At 36.9% G+C, this 14322-nt stretch overlaps 1 non-coding gene across 1 annotated transcript; it reads right to left on the bottom strand.

The window, feature by feature from the left end:
* Positions 1-13164: 13164 nt before the first annotated feature.
* On the bottom strand, positions 13165-13271 carry LOC133305252 (small nucleolar RNA R71). The gene has a single exon (XR_009750746.1). It is a non-coding gene; the product is annotated as a small nucleolar RNA R71 (small nucleolar RNA).
* Positions 13272-14322: the final 1051 nt, after the last annotated feature.

Genomic DNA, 14322 nt, shown 5'->3' with positions numbered 1-14322 from the left:
AACCCGTTAGGTTGATTTGTTGCCCTTTCAAATCAATCACTATATTTATAATTTTTTAAAGGGTTTATCCATCGTTTTTTAATCAGCTTGAAATAAAGCTAACTTCTTCAACCCAAAATTATAATATTTTAGAGTTGGGAAAATTGATAAAGAATATTTTTAAAATAAAAAATGATTTGTCATTATTTTCCAATACAAATGAGATCGAACAAATAACTTAATATAGCTTATTCAAATCTCTCACCGCTAAATCAAATCTAATGACTTATGATTTGTCATTTTAAAGGAGGTAAGTTGTGTTATATTAGCTGCTAATTAAATTTTTTTCTCTCCTAATAAGTTATCGACTGACGTAAAAAGTGAAAAAAATATAACTTTAATATTATAACTAGTTATATCTTGTTTTCTTTAAATGATACAACTTGTTTTCTTTAAAATGACAAAAAAATTTCCATTTAAAATTTTTATTTATTTTTTGTTAATGAATATTATCAAAACTCTCTTCTTTAATTTTCTCAATCCCCACAATAATAATGTAGTTTTGAGGTTGACAGATATAACTTTATTTAAAGTTAATAACGATAAACACTTTTTTAAATATCTAAAATACCCTTCATAATCCAAGGACACTTCATCTGTAGAGACAGGAATAAATGTGCCCACTGGCTAGCAAAACTATCATTGAGTTCAGGGATCACAAGGACCAACATTGATACTCCTCCTCCGGAAATGATCAGCCTTTTATCAAAGGAGCTCTCCAATGACCAAACTTGGTCCTCCACGATCTACTCTTAGTTTTCTTTTTTGCTTCCTGGCTAACTGCCCACCATATGTACTAAAAAAAAAAAAAATACCCTTCATCAATTTTTTCAATTCTCAAAATAACATATTTTTAAGGTTGCAAGGTGAAAAAAATTTTATCTAAAGATTTTTTATTTTTTTAGATATTTCAATCTGTTCATCGCTTCACGATTAGTCCGATTCGAGGCAAGTCCTGAAATTAAAGCTTTAAATCCCTCCCAAAAATAATACTATGAGAGATCACATATATGCTCTCACCTAGGGATGAAAGTGGACTGGGCTGGACCAAGCTTTGTCTCGAAAAGTCCAGCCTACGTCAAAAATTTTTAATTTGGCTTGCCCAAGCTTAATACGAGTCTAACGGTTAGCCTGACTTGACCCGTTTATAAAAAAATAAATGACCTGGCCTAGCCCGTTAGCTTGTTAATTTTTAACTTCCAAACAGAACCATGAATCAACTTTACAAAATACTCAAATTCTGTTGCTAAACCAAAAATCGTAATTTCAACGTCCAAACAGAATCATGAATCATAACAAAACTTATACAATCTGCATTTAAGTCAATTTCAAAGCAAAATGCTCAAACTAAATAACATATACTTCATCAGATCCAACAAACAAATCTATACTATGTAAATTAAAATAACTATATGAATCCAATAAACATATCATGATGCTTGTAATAAGTATAACATCTTCCAAAAAACTTTTAATATATTCATATACACAATCTAACATGCTGAGATGTTGGTTCCTCTTACATAAGAAATAAAGTCATATTTCTATTAAAATATAATCGAATATAATTAAGTTATAAATAATTGTAATTGATTAAATTTATTTTTTTTATTTTTTCTTCAAGTCATACTTATTCTATTTTATTTTATTTAAAATAAATAATACAATATAGGTCGGCCTGTAGGCTTATAGGCCAGGCCTTGTGAAAGTGAGCCTACGACCTTTTTATTAAACAAGCTTTTTTTCAAAGCCCAAACTCGACCTATTTTGTGAAATATACTATATCAGGCCTAGCCTGACGTAGGCCAAACCGTAGGCCCGTGTAGGCCAGCCCGACCCAGTTTCACCCCTTCTCCCCCATGTCTCCTCAATTTCCTAATTCCAATTAAGCTATCATCATTTAGTTAGATAAGCCCTTTTTCAAATATGTGTAATGTTATTCTCCAATTAAAATTTGGGATTTATAATCCTCCTGTGATAGAAAATAGTTTAGGTTATATCATAGAAATAAATCAGGCTCCATAATTTTATTTTATTTTTTTAAAAAGAAAAAAACTGTTGTAACAATACCCAAAGGATATGATTTTGATTTCCTGCAACGTGATTTTTCCATTTCCCTTAAAATTTATGGTTTTTTTAGACCTAGGGCCACCACGTGTCCACATCAGCTCTTTCGTTGTTTTTGGTTTTGGTGGTTATCACTTATCTCAAGCAACCCAAAAATTTCTTGCACTTAACCCATTGCTGAAATTTTGCGCTACCCACAATTGACTTGCTAACGGACAAACACCTAGGTACAATATTAGCCTATCATAAGTCCACATGCAAGCCTATCTCAAATCAGAACTAGTCTTGCCTATATAATAATGTGAACATCAGAATCTGTGCAGATATTCAAAATGATAATATATAAACATTGATTTCAGTTTTACGAAAAAAAAAAACTTGTTTGACACTTAATGTTTTGTGAAAAAATTTCAAAAACAGTTTCTAATTTTTAGTTTTTAAAACAGATTTTAGAGAACACCTTTTAAGTGTTTTTGTTTTAGTTTTCAACTTTTGTTCTTAAAGAAAGAAAAACACGGAGAAGTCATAGTTTTTATTAATGGCAAAACTGTAAATAATAAGAGATTTTAAATGTGGACTCTTCAATAACCCTTCCTTTCTTTAATTCGCTTTTTCTTCTTCGTCTCATTTTAATATTTCTTTTTCCTTGTTTTGCTTAATTTTTTGTTTTTTTGATTATATACTCTGGGCAAGTTCTAACTTCTGCATACGTTTGCTATTTTCAATTCGATCATTGTTTAACCTGATTTTTTTTTTCTGGGTTAAGTTTTTACATTTGAGCATTTGATTATGATGATGTCCTTGGAGTTCTTAACGTCCTTGTAGAAAGAAGCTGAGGACAGTGGCAAAGAGGAGAGAGAAAGAGGCAGTAAAGGAGAAAGAGAAAAATACCACAAATAAGCTGAGGACAGTGGCAAAGGTAATTTTACGATAATTTGAAGGGGGAAGGATTTCACCCGAGATAAATTATATTTTCTGAACTAAAAACATGTTATTTTGGGATAAAAATTAATATATTTTTATAATTCTAATATATTATAGGGTTATATTAGTTTTTATCATTATAATTTTTTAATCTTATCGTTTTGAACTCGAGATAATTTTATCTCTAGTGACAATTATCTCCGATGACCGGAGAAATAATTTTCTCTGTTTTGAAACGTTCTTGGTGTTGAGTTTGCCTGTACATTAAAAGCTTGCAATTAAATAAGGGAAGCGATCTTTATACACTCTTGATTGAAATATATGACCGATCATACTTAATGTAGTTTATAAAAGTTTGTAAATAAAAAGTATGTGAATATAATCTTCTTCTTAAATAAATAGTTGAATAAGTATTGTATTTTAATGGTAAACCTAGTTTGTTTGTTTTTTGTTTTTTGAATTTCAATTTTTTCATGGAGAAGGAGAAAATTTTATTATGTTAAAGACATATTTTATGTGAGGTTCACATATATTAAAAAAATAAAAAAATAAAAGAAAACATTACACAAAAATTGAAGGATCACTAGTAGAAAAAAAAAACTCTCCTACGACAAGATAGTTTTTTTTTTTTTTTTTTAGCTTAAAAGCTTCTTTCAAGTAAAGGCCGAAAAAACTCCTTAACAAATAAGCCAACCAGTTACGCTTCACCGAACTCTTGTAGCGCGACGGTGACACTGATCGGTTTGTAGCCCCAACTTTTGTAGGAGAAGACAACCTTCTGATTTTGGGATTAATGTTTTTCCGTAAAAACAATTGTAACTCCAAAACTATGTAGTTTTGGATTTTGAGAAAAAATTATAGGATATTTTAATAGAATGTACTATACAAGATAAAAGTAAATTTTTTAAAATATCCTAATTTTATTTAAGGAAATCTAAAATGACATTATTTTATAATTACATCTAACTGTTGGTGCAGGATTAAAAAAAAATCCTTAAATCCTAACTGATGTGTTGGGCCGTGCACGGGGAGAGAATGCCAACTATGGATCAATTGAGCAGGAACATTAAGTGGGCTAATCAAACCCAAAATCTTAAGGCATTAGGTGCACGGGTCCTTCCACTTATATGATGCTTACTTAATCCATTCTTAATCTATGTGGAACTCTTTCACTCAATCATTCACACTTAGATTCTTCAATATCTCCCCCTCAAGTGTGAGTTCTAGGCCCACATTCTTTCCCCTCAAGGAGAAGCTTCTTCAATTATTCATGGCATTCATCAATGCTTGGCTTCTTATCAAACATGGGCTCTTCCATCAAGGCTTGGTTGCACTCATCAAAACCTTGGCTTCCTTTATCAAGACATACTCGGATCACCACAGGCCAATCCACCATTAGCTCTGATACCACTATTGGGAACTCAGTTCCCTCAACTCGGCTAAGAAACCTTTTGCGGAAGTCAGTCAACAAGATCCTAGATCTCGGATTTCGACAATCTTACCTCGGCTTGAACTTCACCAAGTCGGACAGCGCATCGAAAAAACTAAAATGCAAAGGAGAGAGAGAGAGAGAGAGAACACAAGCATACCTTTAACGTGAAAAAAACTTCTCCAATAAAGAAGTAAAAATTCACGGGACCTAGTCTAGTTCAAACGTCTACTCTAATAATAATGGATACAAAGAATCAAGATTCACCAATGTGGTGATTAACCCAACAACCTCTCCACTAGAGGTCAAACTCACTCTGGAGGTCTCTCAAATACAAAGCTCAAAAATTTGCTCACAAATCTCTCAATAGTCTTCTCTTTTGTTCTAACCTAACCTCCATCCACAACTAATGAATATATAAAGGAGGTAAAATTTAGGGTTACGATTTTTTGGAAAATCCTCAATGGACTTGGGCTTAGCATTGAAGGAGAAAGCCTAACATGATGTGCCCATGATCTATAAAATGTATCGATTAAAAAAATTTGATTCTTAATTTTATTTTATTTTTTTAAATATCCAATAGATTGATCAGGGAAGTTTTTCCCCCTTGTTTTTGCCACGCTAACAGTAAATTTTGTCAAAATGTCACGCTGCATCCTTAACTGTCGTTGAAGAAGTCTGAAAATAATTAAGAGTTAAGATAAGATAATGCAAATTAGTTATATATTCAGACTTCTTCAACGACGGCTAAGGGTGCAGCGTGGCATTTTGGCAAAATTTACTGTTGGCGTGGCAGTCTGGTAAATTTTTTTGCCAAGTGTGGCAAAATGGTCACTCTTCGTTTTCTTGCACATTTTTACGGAGGTCATTTTTTTACCAAAAAAAAAAAGAATTTTATTATGAATATTACATTCTTAATCAAACAAATACGCTATTTAAATACAATCTATTGGAAAGAAAAAAATTAATATCATAATAAGCTTCTTAGCATTCATGCACTGTATTCTTAAAACAAGTTAGTGAAACGACAGCGACTTTAGTTCGTCTCTCTTCATATGTGCATACGTGGTGTTTGCTGAAATGCTTGAACAGCCATCGGGGAGTGTAAAGAACCTTGGGATACACCACCCCAAAAGCTAGCTCAAAGGGTGGGAGTGCTCAAGGCCTTATAAACTCCACATTAGTTTCTCTTCAGATAAAATATGGTACCAAATGATTGGTTTGCTCTATTAATTGGTTGCCTTTAAATAGGCTTAAATTACATACAAATAATCAACAAACTATAAAACAAAACTAACTAACCTACGAGCCTAGAAGCTGATCGTGAAACAAGCTAACAGCATCGAATAAGATGCTAACAATACTACAACTAGGATATCAAGCTAACAACTAGGAAACAACTAGGATTACAAGGAAACCGAATATATTCTGCTAACCGAATATATTCTTTCAACTCTCCCCCTCAAGTTGGAGCATGTAAGAATGAAATGCCTAACTTGGGAAGGAATGCAAGAAATACAGATTGTCCCAAAGCTTTGGTGAAAAGATCTGCCAGCTGAGCGGAGGAGCGAACATGTGAAGTAGCAATGGTGTTTGCCTGAATATGTTCTCGAACGAAATGGCAGTCTAGTTCAATGTGTTTCGTCCGCTCATGAAAAACGGGGTTAGCAGCAATATGAAGAGCTTATGTATTATCACAAAATAACTGCATGGGTGTTGCATGATTTACACCAAGAGATGCAAGGAATCCCTTTAACCAAATTAACTCTGCTGTAGCAGCTGCCATCGCTCTATACTCAGCTTCAGCAGAAGAACGTGCAACTGTGACCTGCTTCTTTGTTCTCCATGAAATAGGTGATGTGCCCAACATAACAAAATAACCAGTAACAGATCGTCTTGTAAGAGGACAAGAAGCCCAATCAGAATCACAATAGGCATGAATACGGAGATCACATTCACTCTTTAATAGAAGTCCTTGACCAGGATTTTGTTTCACATACGTTAACACTCGTAGGACCGCATCGTAGTGAACTTGTTTTGGATGCTGCATAAATTGAGAAAGGACATGTATAGCATAACTCAAATCTGGTCTTGTAATATTTAAATAAATCAATTTGCCAATCAATCTCCTGTATCTCTCAGGATTTTCGATATCTGGGCCATCAGCAAAACCAAGTCTATGATTTTGTTCAATAGGAGATACAGCTGGTTTGCTTCCACTAAGATCTGCTTCATGTAAAATATCAAGAGCATATTTTCGTTGACACAAAAATATCTCTTCTCTGTTACGGGCTATCTCAATTCCAAGAAAATATTTTAGCTTGCCTAAATCCTTGATTTTAAAACACGTGTTTAAATATTCCTTGACTTGATTGCATGGTTGAGTATTATTTCCTGCCAACACTATATCATCAACATAAACCAGGAGAGCAAGAAAAATATCACCTCTTTGGAATGTGAACAAGGTATAATCTGCATAAGATTGTTGAAACCCGTATTTTTTAAGCGATGAGCTCAATTTGCTAAACCAGTTTCTTGGAGATTGTCGCAATCCGTAGAGAGATTTTTTCAAACGACAGACTTGATCTTTTGTTCCATTGCTAAATCCTGGAGGGAACTTCATGTACACCTCTTCATTAAGCTCTCCATTTAGGAACGCATTATGCACATCCAGTTGACGCAATTCCCACTGCTTGGCTGCTGCAATCGCCAAAAGAGTCCTAACACATGTCATTTTTGCAACAGGCGCATATGTCTCACCAAAGTCTTCGCCTTCTATCTGATGGTTACCTGCAATAACTAGCCGTGCCTTATATCTTTCCACGGTTCCATCCGAATGATATTTTATTTTGAAAACCCATTTGCTAGGTAATGCGCGTCGATTAGAAGGCAAAACCGTGACTGCCCATGTTCCATTATCTTCTAATGCATTAATTTCTTTTCTCATAGCTTCTACCCATTGTGGATTTTGCATGGCTTCTTTAAAATGACGAGGCTGACATTCTGCATCAAGAGCTGCTACAAATGCACGATGGGATGGAGAAAATTGAGATAAACTAAGAAAATTACATAATGGATATTTAATACCTGACCTTGCATTTGAAGAGTGGTTGATTTGGGTAGCAGGAAGAGGTTTATGTGTTTCGATAGCATTGCATTCATAATCTTGAAGTTTTGCCGGAGTTTTCCTTGATCGTTGGTTTCGGCTTGCTGGTGGCGGCGTTTCTGCTGCTGTTGGTTGCGATAAAAGCACCTGATCGTTGCTCCCCCTGTCAACTGTATCGGATTCAGAATTTGCTAGACAATCAACGTCTTCTGCCTGCTCGCGAATTGCACTGGTTTGATTCACGTCGGGTTCACCAGTTTGACCAACGTCATGGTTTGGAAGTGCTGCATGTCCAGCGTCATCTGCATGTGCCCGAAGTGCATTATTATGATCAGCGTCGGCTGCCTGATAATCAACCAGCATGTTTTGCGTCCTTTTGGAAGGAGGAATTGCAGATAATAACTCAGGTTGTCGTGATGATAAAGAAGCCAAAGGAAAAAAAATTTCATAAAATTTCACATCCCTGCATACAAAGAATTCTCTATTTTCCAGATCATATAATTTCCACCCCTTTTGAGCAACTGGATATCCTATAAACATGCACTTGCGAGAGCGAGAAGCAAATTTATCCGTAGGTTTTGGTCTAACATTAGCATAACACAAACATCCAAAAATCTTCAAGTGTTCGTAATTTGGAGCTTCCCCATATAAAACTTCGTGAGGTGTACTACTAGATAAAATTTTGGATGGTGTTCTATTAATTAAATGGACTCCTGCAAGCACACTTTCTTCTCAAAAATCGATTGGTAAACTAGCTTGAAATAATAATGCCCGAGATACATTTAAAATATGTCTATGCTTTCGCTCTACACGTCCATTCTGTTCTGGTGTATAAACACACGATGTTTGATGAATTGTCCCATTATCATGATATAACTGCAGCAATTTATTTGATTTAAATTCGGACCCGTTATCAGAACACAATATTTTTATCCTTTTGCCAAACTGAGTTCTGATCATAGCAAAAAATTTTTGAATACGATCACATGTTTCCTTCTTTTCAGCTAACATATATACCCAAACAAATCGACTGAAATCATCAACAATCGTTAAAAAATAATGTGCACCTGAAGAAGAAGAAGAGCGATAGGGCCCCCATGTATCACAGTGAATTAAATCAAAACATTCTTTACTGCGATTATTACTTGAATGAAACATAGTCTTAGTGTGCTTGGCACGACAACAAATGGTACAAGCCGTTTTATTTGCTGCAATTTTAGCTGAAATATGGGAAAACAACGGAAGCAAAGACACAACTTCATAGGATGGATGACCCAACCGCTTGTGCCACAACTCTGCAGACTCCTGAATTCTCACAGTAGAAACTGAAGCATGCTTCGGTTGAAACACATAAACTCCTGCATGAACATCACCCAATCCAGTTTGCCTCATCAATGCTTGGTCCTGTAAAATACATTGTCCATTAGTAAATATTAGTTTATTATCACTTTGCTGCAATAATTGAGAAACTGAAATCAAATTGCACCGCAAATGAGGAACAAATAAAACGTTAGACAATGTGAAATCGTCATTAAACACCATTGTCCCTTGTTGTTCGGTATGAGTAATTGCACCATTAGGTAACCCCACTACTAGAGGTTTGATCTTTGTAACATTAGTCAATAATTCCAGAGAACCTGTCATGTGTTGTGAAGCACCACTATCAATAAGCCATTGTGATGGAAAAGCCTTACCAGACAATTTGTCAGTAGTCTGATTTGATTGAGGATGATCCACCAATGTCATGATTTTATGCACTACTTCTGGAGTGAGAACCGAATACGCAGTTGCGGTTGCTGTCGTCAAAGAGGCTGCTGGTGGCGGCGTGTTTGCTGCTGGTTGGAACCCCTCCGCGGTTTGGACGGCATAAGCCTGCTCATGTGTGCCGCGGCCACCACCTTGTCTCCCCCTTCCACGGCCGCGAGGTGCGCCACGGGTAAATGGAAACCCAATTATTTTCCAGCAACGAGATGGATCATGATTCGTCTTCCCACAGTGTGGACATGGTGTGCGAATAACAGAAGGATCAGCAACCATGCGCGACGCAGTAACATCCTTTCCTCCACCAGTTTCGGTTCGTTCAGCGTATCCAACCACAGCTCCACGATCATCATGACCGCGTGCAATGGCGCGGTGTGTTTCCTTCTGTGTAACCGTTGCATAAACCTTATTCAAATTTGGAAGAGGGGAAGTATTAAGAATTTGAGAACGTAAGTTCCCAAATACCGCTTCATCCAATCCCATGAGAAATTGGTACACTCGTTCATGTTCTCTAACTTCTTCGATTTCTTTTGCCAATGCACAGTTATCTCCACACGCGCATGATTTGGAAATCTTGCTGCCTTCGAGCTCATCCCAGATCGCGCGGAGTTTGGTGTAATATGCACCAATGGTACTGCCTTGCTGCCGTGTATATGTGAGAGAAGCTCGGAGTTGATACTGCTTAGGAAAATTCTGAACAACATACCTCTCTTTTAAGTCATCCCACAAGTCTTTGACGTCATCAAAACATTTGATCAGCGGTTGCAACTGAGGGTCGATTGTGTTGTGAATCCACCCATTTATCATCGAGTTGCACCGGACCCATGCACGCCATTTTGCGGCGTTATCCTTGTCTGGTTTCTTCACATCACCAGTGATGAAACCGAGCTTGTTCTTTGCACTGAGTGCATTTTTCATTAACTTGGCCCAATTATCATAATTGGCCTCTCCACACAGCTGCACGATGGTTAGAATCACACCTGGATTATCCGATCCTCCTAGATAAAAAGGAGAGTCAGGATCCGAAGGCTTCAATGCGCTGCTGTTTTCTCCTGCCATTACGCATTCACTCGTGTTTGCGGAAGTATTTTGTAGGATCGCTCTGATACCAAGATAAAATATGGTACCAAATGATTGGTTTGCTCTATTAATTGGTTGCCTTTAAATAGGCTTAAATTACATACAAATAATCAACAAACTATAAAACAAAACTAACTAACCTACGAGCCTAGAAGCTGATCGTGAAACAACTAGGATATCAAGCTAACAACTAGGATTACAAGGAAACCGAATATATTCTGCTAACCGAATATATTATATTCTGCTAACCGAATATATTCTTTCAATTTCTTCAACCAATGTGGGACTATATATCTTAACACGCTCCCTCACGCAAGAGCTCTCTTGGCTTGAAGCGTGGATTATGCAACAGGCCCAACCTTTGGTTTATTTTTTTTGTGTTTCCACTTTAAAGTGGAAGGTGGTGAGGATCGAACCTCAAGCTCTGATACCATGTAAAGAACTTTGAGGTAAATGTTCTTTATAGGGAGCCTGAATTTACTTCTGTACTATTGGATTATAACAATTACTATTGCAGCAATGCTTGCGACCGTGTAAACTGCACTTCTAAAGAAGAATACTGAGCGTGCTACTTTCAATTTTCTCATGGGTTGCGTTGAAGTACGTAATTAATAGCTGATAAACCTTTAGTTTATCTTATTTTATAGACTAAATTAATATAAAATATCAAGTTAAATAAGTCAAAAACTAAGGTTTAATATAATAATCATGAACATTATCTGAATTTTTGTTTAATGGAATCATCTTTGCTATTTTTTAGGGATTTGTTGACAAAAGGAGTCAAAGATGAAGATTGGATAAATAGAGATCACAACTAGAAAAGATAAGATCAAAAGATGATAGAAGAAGATCAAAAACAATAAGATTGAGGATCTTATCAAGTTGTTAGAAGTGGGAGCTTAAGCCCCCATTCAGAAGCTTAAGCTCCCTAAAAACGCAAATAGCTACTGCCTCTGGGCGCTTAAGCCCCCAACTCAGGGCTTAAGCGCGCCACAAGAAGAAAAAGTTGTCGCGAGGAGCGCGCTTAAGCGCCCTTCAGAGCGCTTCAGCGCGCAACGCGAATCAGAATTCACTGTCCTAGGGCGCTTAAGCGCGCTACAACAGGCTTAAGCGCCCAGACAGATCCAACTTAGGCCCATTCGAGTTTTCTACTAGGATACAAACTCTTGGCCAATAAAAGGGCCATTGGGGACCAGAAATACATAACTTTTAGATTGCTAAACAACTCTTGGGTGCTTGGAGGCGGAGGGAACGCGAAGAAACATCAGATTCATGTTCGTGAGCGGCGGAGACGGATCAACGTCAAGTGTTCATTGGAGATTTTGAAGATCCACCAATCACCTATGGAGTTTGGGGGAGCTTTTCTATTTTCTTTTGTTCTTGATTTTGCCATGTCCGGCTAGTTCTTTAAGTAGTTAGGGTTAGATGGATTTTAGTCGATTTATTATGCTTTGAATAATTCGTACGTTAATTTTCCTCTTTATCATGAATGAAGTTATCTGTTTTTAATGCTTTATATAGGCTTGAATCTTATATAATGATCATCGGTAAATGCATGACAATAGGGATGTTGGTGTGTGATCCATATCTGATAACTTCATCGTAAACGCTATGATTCTAGGAATAGACATAGAATTTGCGTAACCTTAAGATTCTTGAACTTAATGCTTGCATTCTTGGGGAATAACCGGGGAACTAGGGTTCTTTCAAGTTTGTAAAGGTTTTAGGGTAACAAGGGATTGAGCTCTAATAACACGCGAAAGAATTGGTTAGATTGATATTAAGGACGGTTAACGTAAAGAAGGACTTTGAATCATAATAAGGAGATTAAAGGAAATCGAACCCCTAGCTACATTCTTTTACATTCTTAAATCACATCTTTAATTTCTTGTCTTTAATTCTTGCAAGTAATTAGCTTAATATTTAATATTTTAATTTTACAATTCAAATCCTGTTTCCAAATACACTTTCGATTGTCCAACTAAGTTTGCGATAGTGAATTAGTGCTTGAACCGTAATCCTCGTGGGAACGATCTCTTACTTAATCATATATTACTTGTACGATCGGTGCACTTGCCGTGAGTAGCAACAAGTTTTTGGCGCCGTTGCCGGGGATTACTATTTCAACATTAATAGTAGCTATTAATTCTTTAGATTGGACCTTATTTTCTGTTATTTAAATTCAGTTTTATTTTCTTATTTTATATAACTATTTTTCTGGTTTATGCGAGGTACCGTTGACACCGATTCCTTGCAATTCGACCCAGAGATAGAGAAAACAGCAAAAAGAAACAGAAAACTTGCTAAAGAAAGAAGACAGCAAGAGAAAGAAGCTTCAAGCTCAACAGAACCAAGAGAAGAAGCAATGGGAGACAACAATGTACCTCCACCACCTCCGAGAACGTTGGGAGATTACATGACTCCTGCTCGAGTTCCAACGGCGAGTATTGTTAGACCAAACGTGGATGCTAACAACTTTGAACTCAAGCCGGCACTTTTACAATTAATTCAGAAAGACCAATTTGCCGGAGGAAGCACTGAAGACCCTTACATCCATCTGGAAAACTTCTTGCTATATTGTGATACCTTGAAAATGAACGGGGTGTCTCGGGATGCTATTTTGCTCAGGTTGTTCCCATGTTCACTTAAAGACGAAGCAAGAGGATGGTTGCAATCGTTACCTCAAGGAAGCATCACTCACTGGGACGACTTGGCAACCAAATTTTTGGATAAATTTTTCTCATCTTCGAAGATGGCAAAGCTCAAGGCGGATATCACTTCTTTTGAACAAAAAGAAAGTGAATCTCTATATGAAGCATGGGAAAGATTCAAAGGACTGCTCAGGAAGTGTCCCCAACATGGCATTGAAGCCTGGGAGCAAGCGAAAACCTTCTTCCAAGGGATGACGCCGAACACAAGAACAGTGGTGAATGCTGCATCAGGAGGGTCCTTGAAGACAAAAACTCCAGAGGAAGCCTTGGAATTACTAGAGTCTCTAGCCTCTCAGGAGTATGATAATGCTCCCGCACCACAGAGAAGAGCGGGGATTATGAAGCTTGATGGCTATGATGCCATCTTGGCCCAGAATGATCAGATCCTACAGTCCAATAAGAAACAGCAACAACAACTAGATGCTCTCACAAAGCAATTTTCTGATTTTCAAGTTTCTTCTAATACTTCAGTAGCTCATGTTAATACTTTTTCTATTATTTGTGATATTTGCGCAGGTGCTCATACTACTGATGACTGCAAGGCACCCGAAACTGCAGATGTTAATGGAATTTGGCATGATCAGAAAGTTCCATATAATCCAGGGAGGAACCAATACGGCAATAACCAGAATCAAGGGTGGAGAAATAAAAATCAACATCCAGGATTCAGTTATAGCTCGAATCATCAGCTAAATCCTCCTATGCCAGCACCACAGCAACCTCCACAACAATCAGAGTGGGAGAAAGCCTTTGCACAACTATCCAAGACCACATCAGACTACGTTCAAAGTACCAATGCATTCAGGGAAGACACTTCAACCTTTATGCAGGAGACCAGGGCCTCATTCCGGAATCAAGAAGCCTCTATCCGGAATCTTGAAACCCAGATCGGTCAATTGTCAAGGCAGTTCAATGAAAGAACCCAAGGCACTTTCCCGAGTAATACAGACGTTAATCCAAACGCACACTGCAAGGCCATTACCACTAGAAGTGGCATTGTAATTGAACCTGTGATTAAGCCTTCAGTAGAGAAAAAGAAAGTTGAGGGACCTGCCATTGAAGAAGAAAAAGAGAAAGAAGTTGACAAAGAGCCTACTGCAGAGAAAGCTGTTCCAGAAAAGAAAGAGTTCAAATGGGAGAAAAAGAAAGCTCAAGAAAGACAAGAAAAGCCATTGGAGCTCTCACCTTATGCAAAAATTCCATAT

The sequence above is a fragment of the Gastrolobium bilobum genome, unplaced genomic scaffold, assembly GCF_033153095.1.
Source record: "Gastrolobium bilobum isolate Gb01-03AN ecotype WA unplaced genomic scaffold, APGP_CSIRO_Gbil_v1 utg23571, whole genome shotgun sequence".
In the NCBI taxonomy this organism is placed as follows: Eukaryota; Viridiplantae; Streptophyta; class Magnoliopsida; order Fabales; family Fabaceae; genus Gastrolobium; species Gastrolobium bilobum.
Note: the sequence above shows the minus strand (reverse complement) of the source record. Positions and strands in the feature narration are given on the sequence as shown.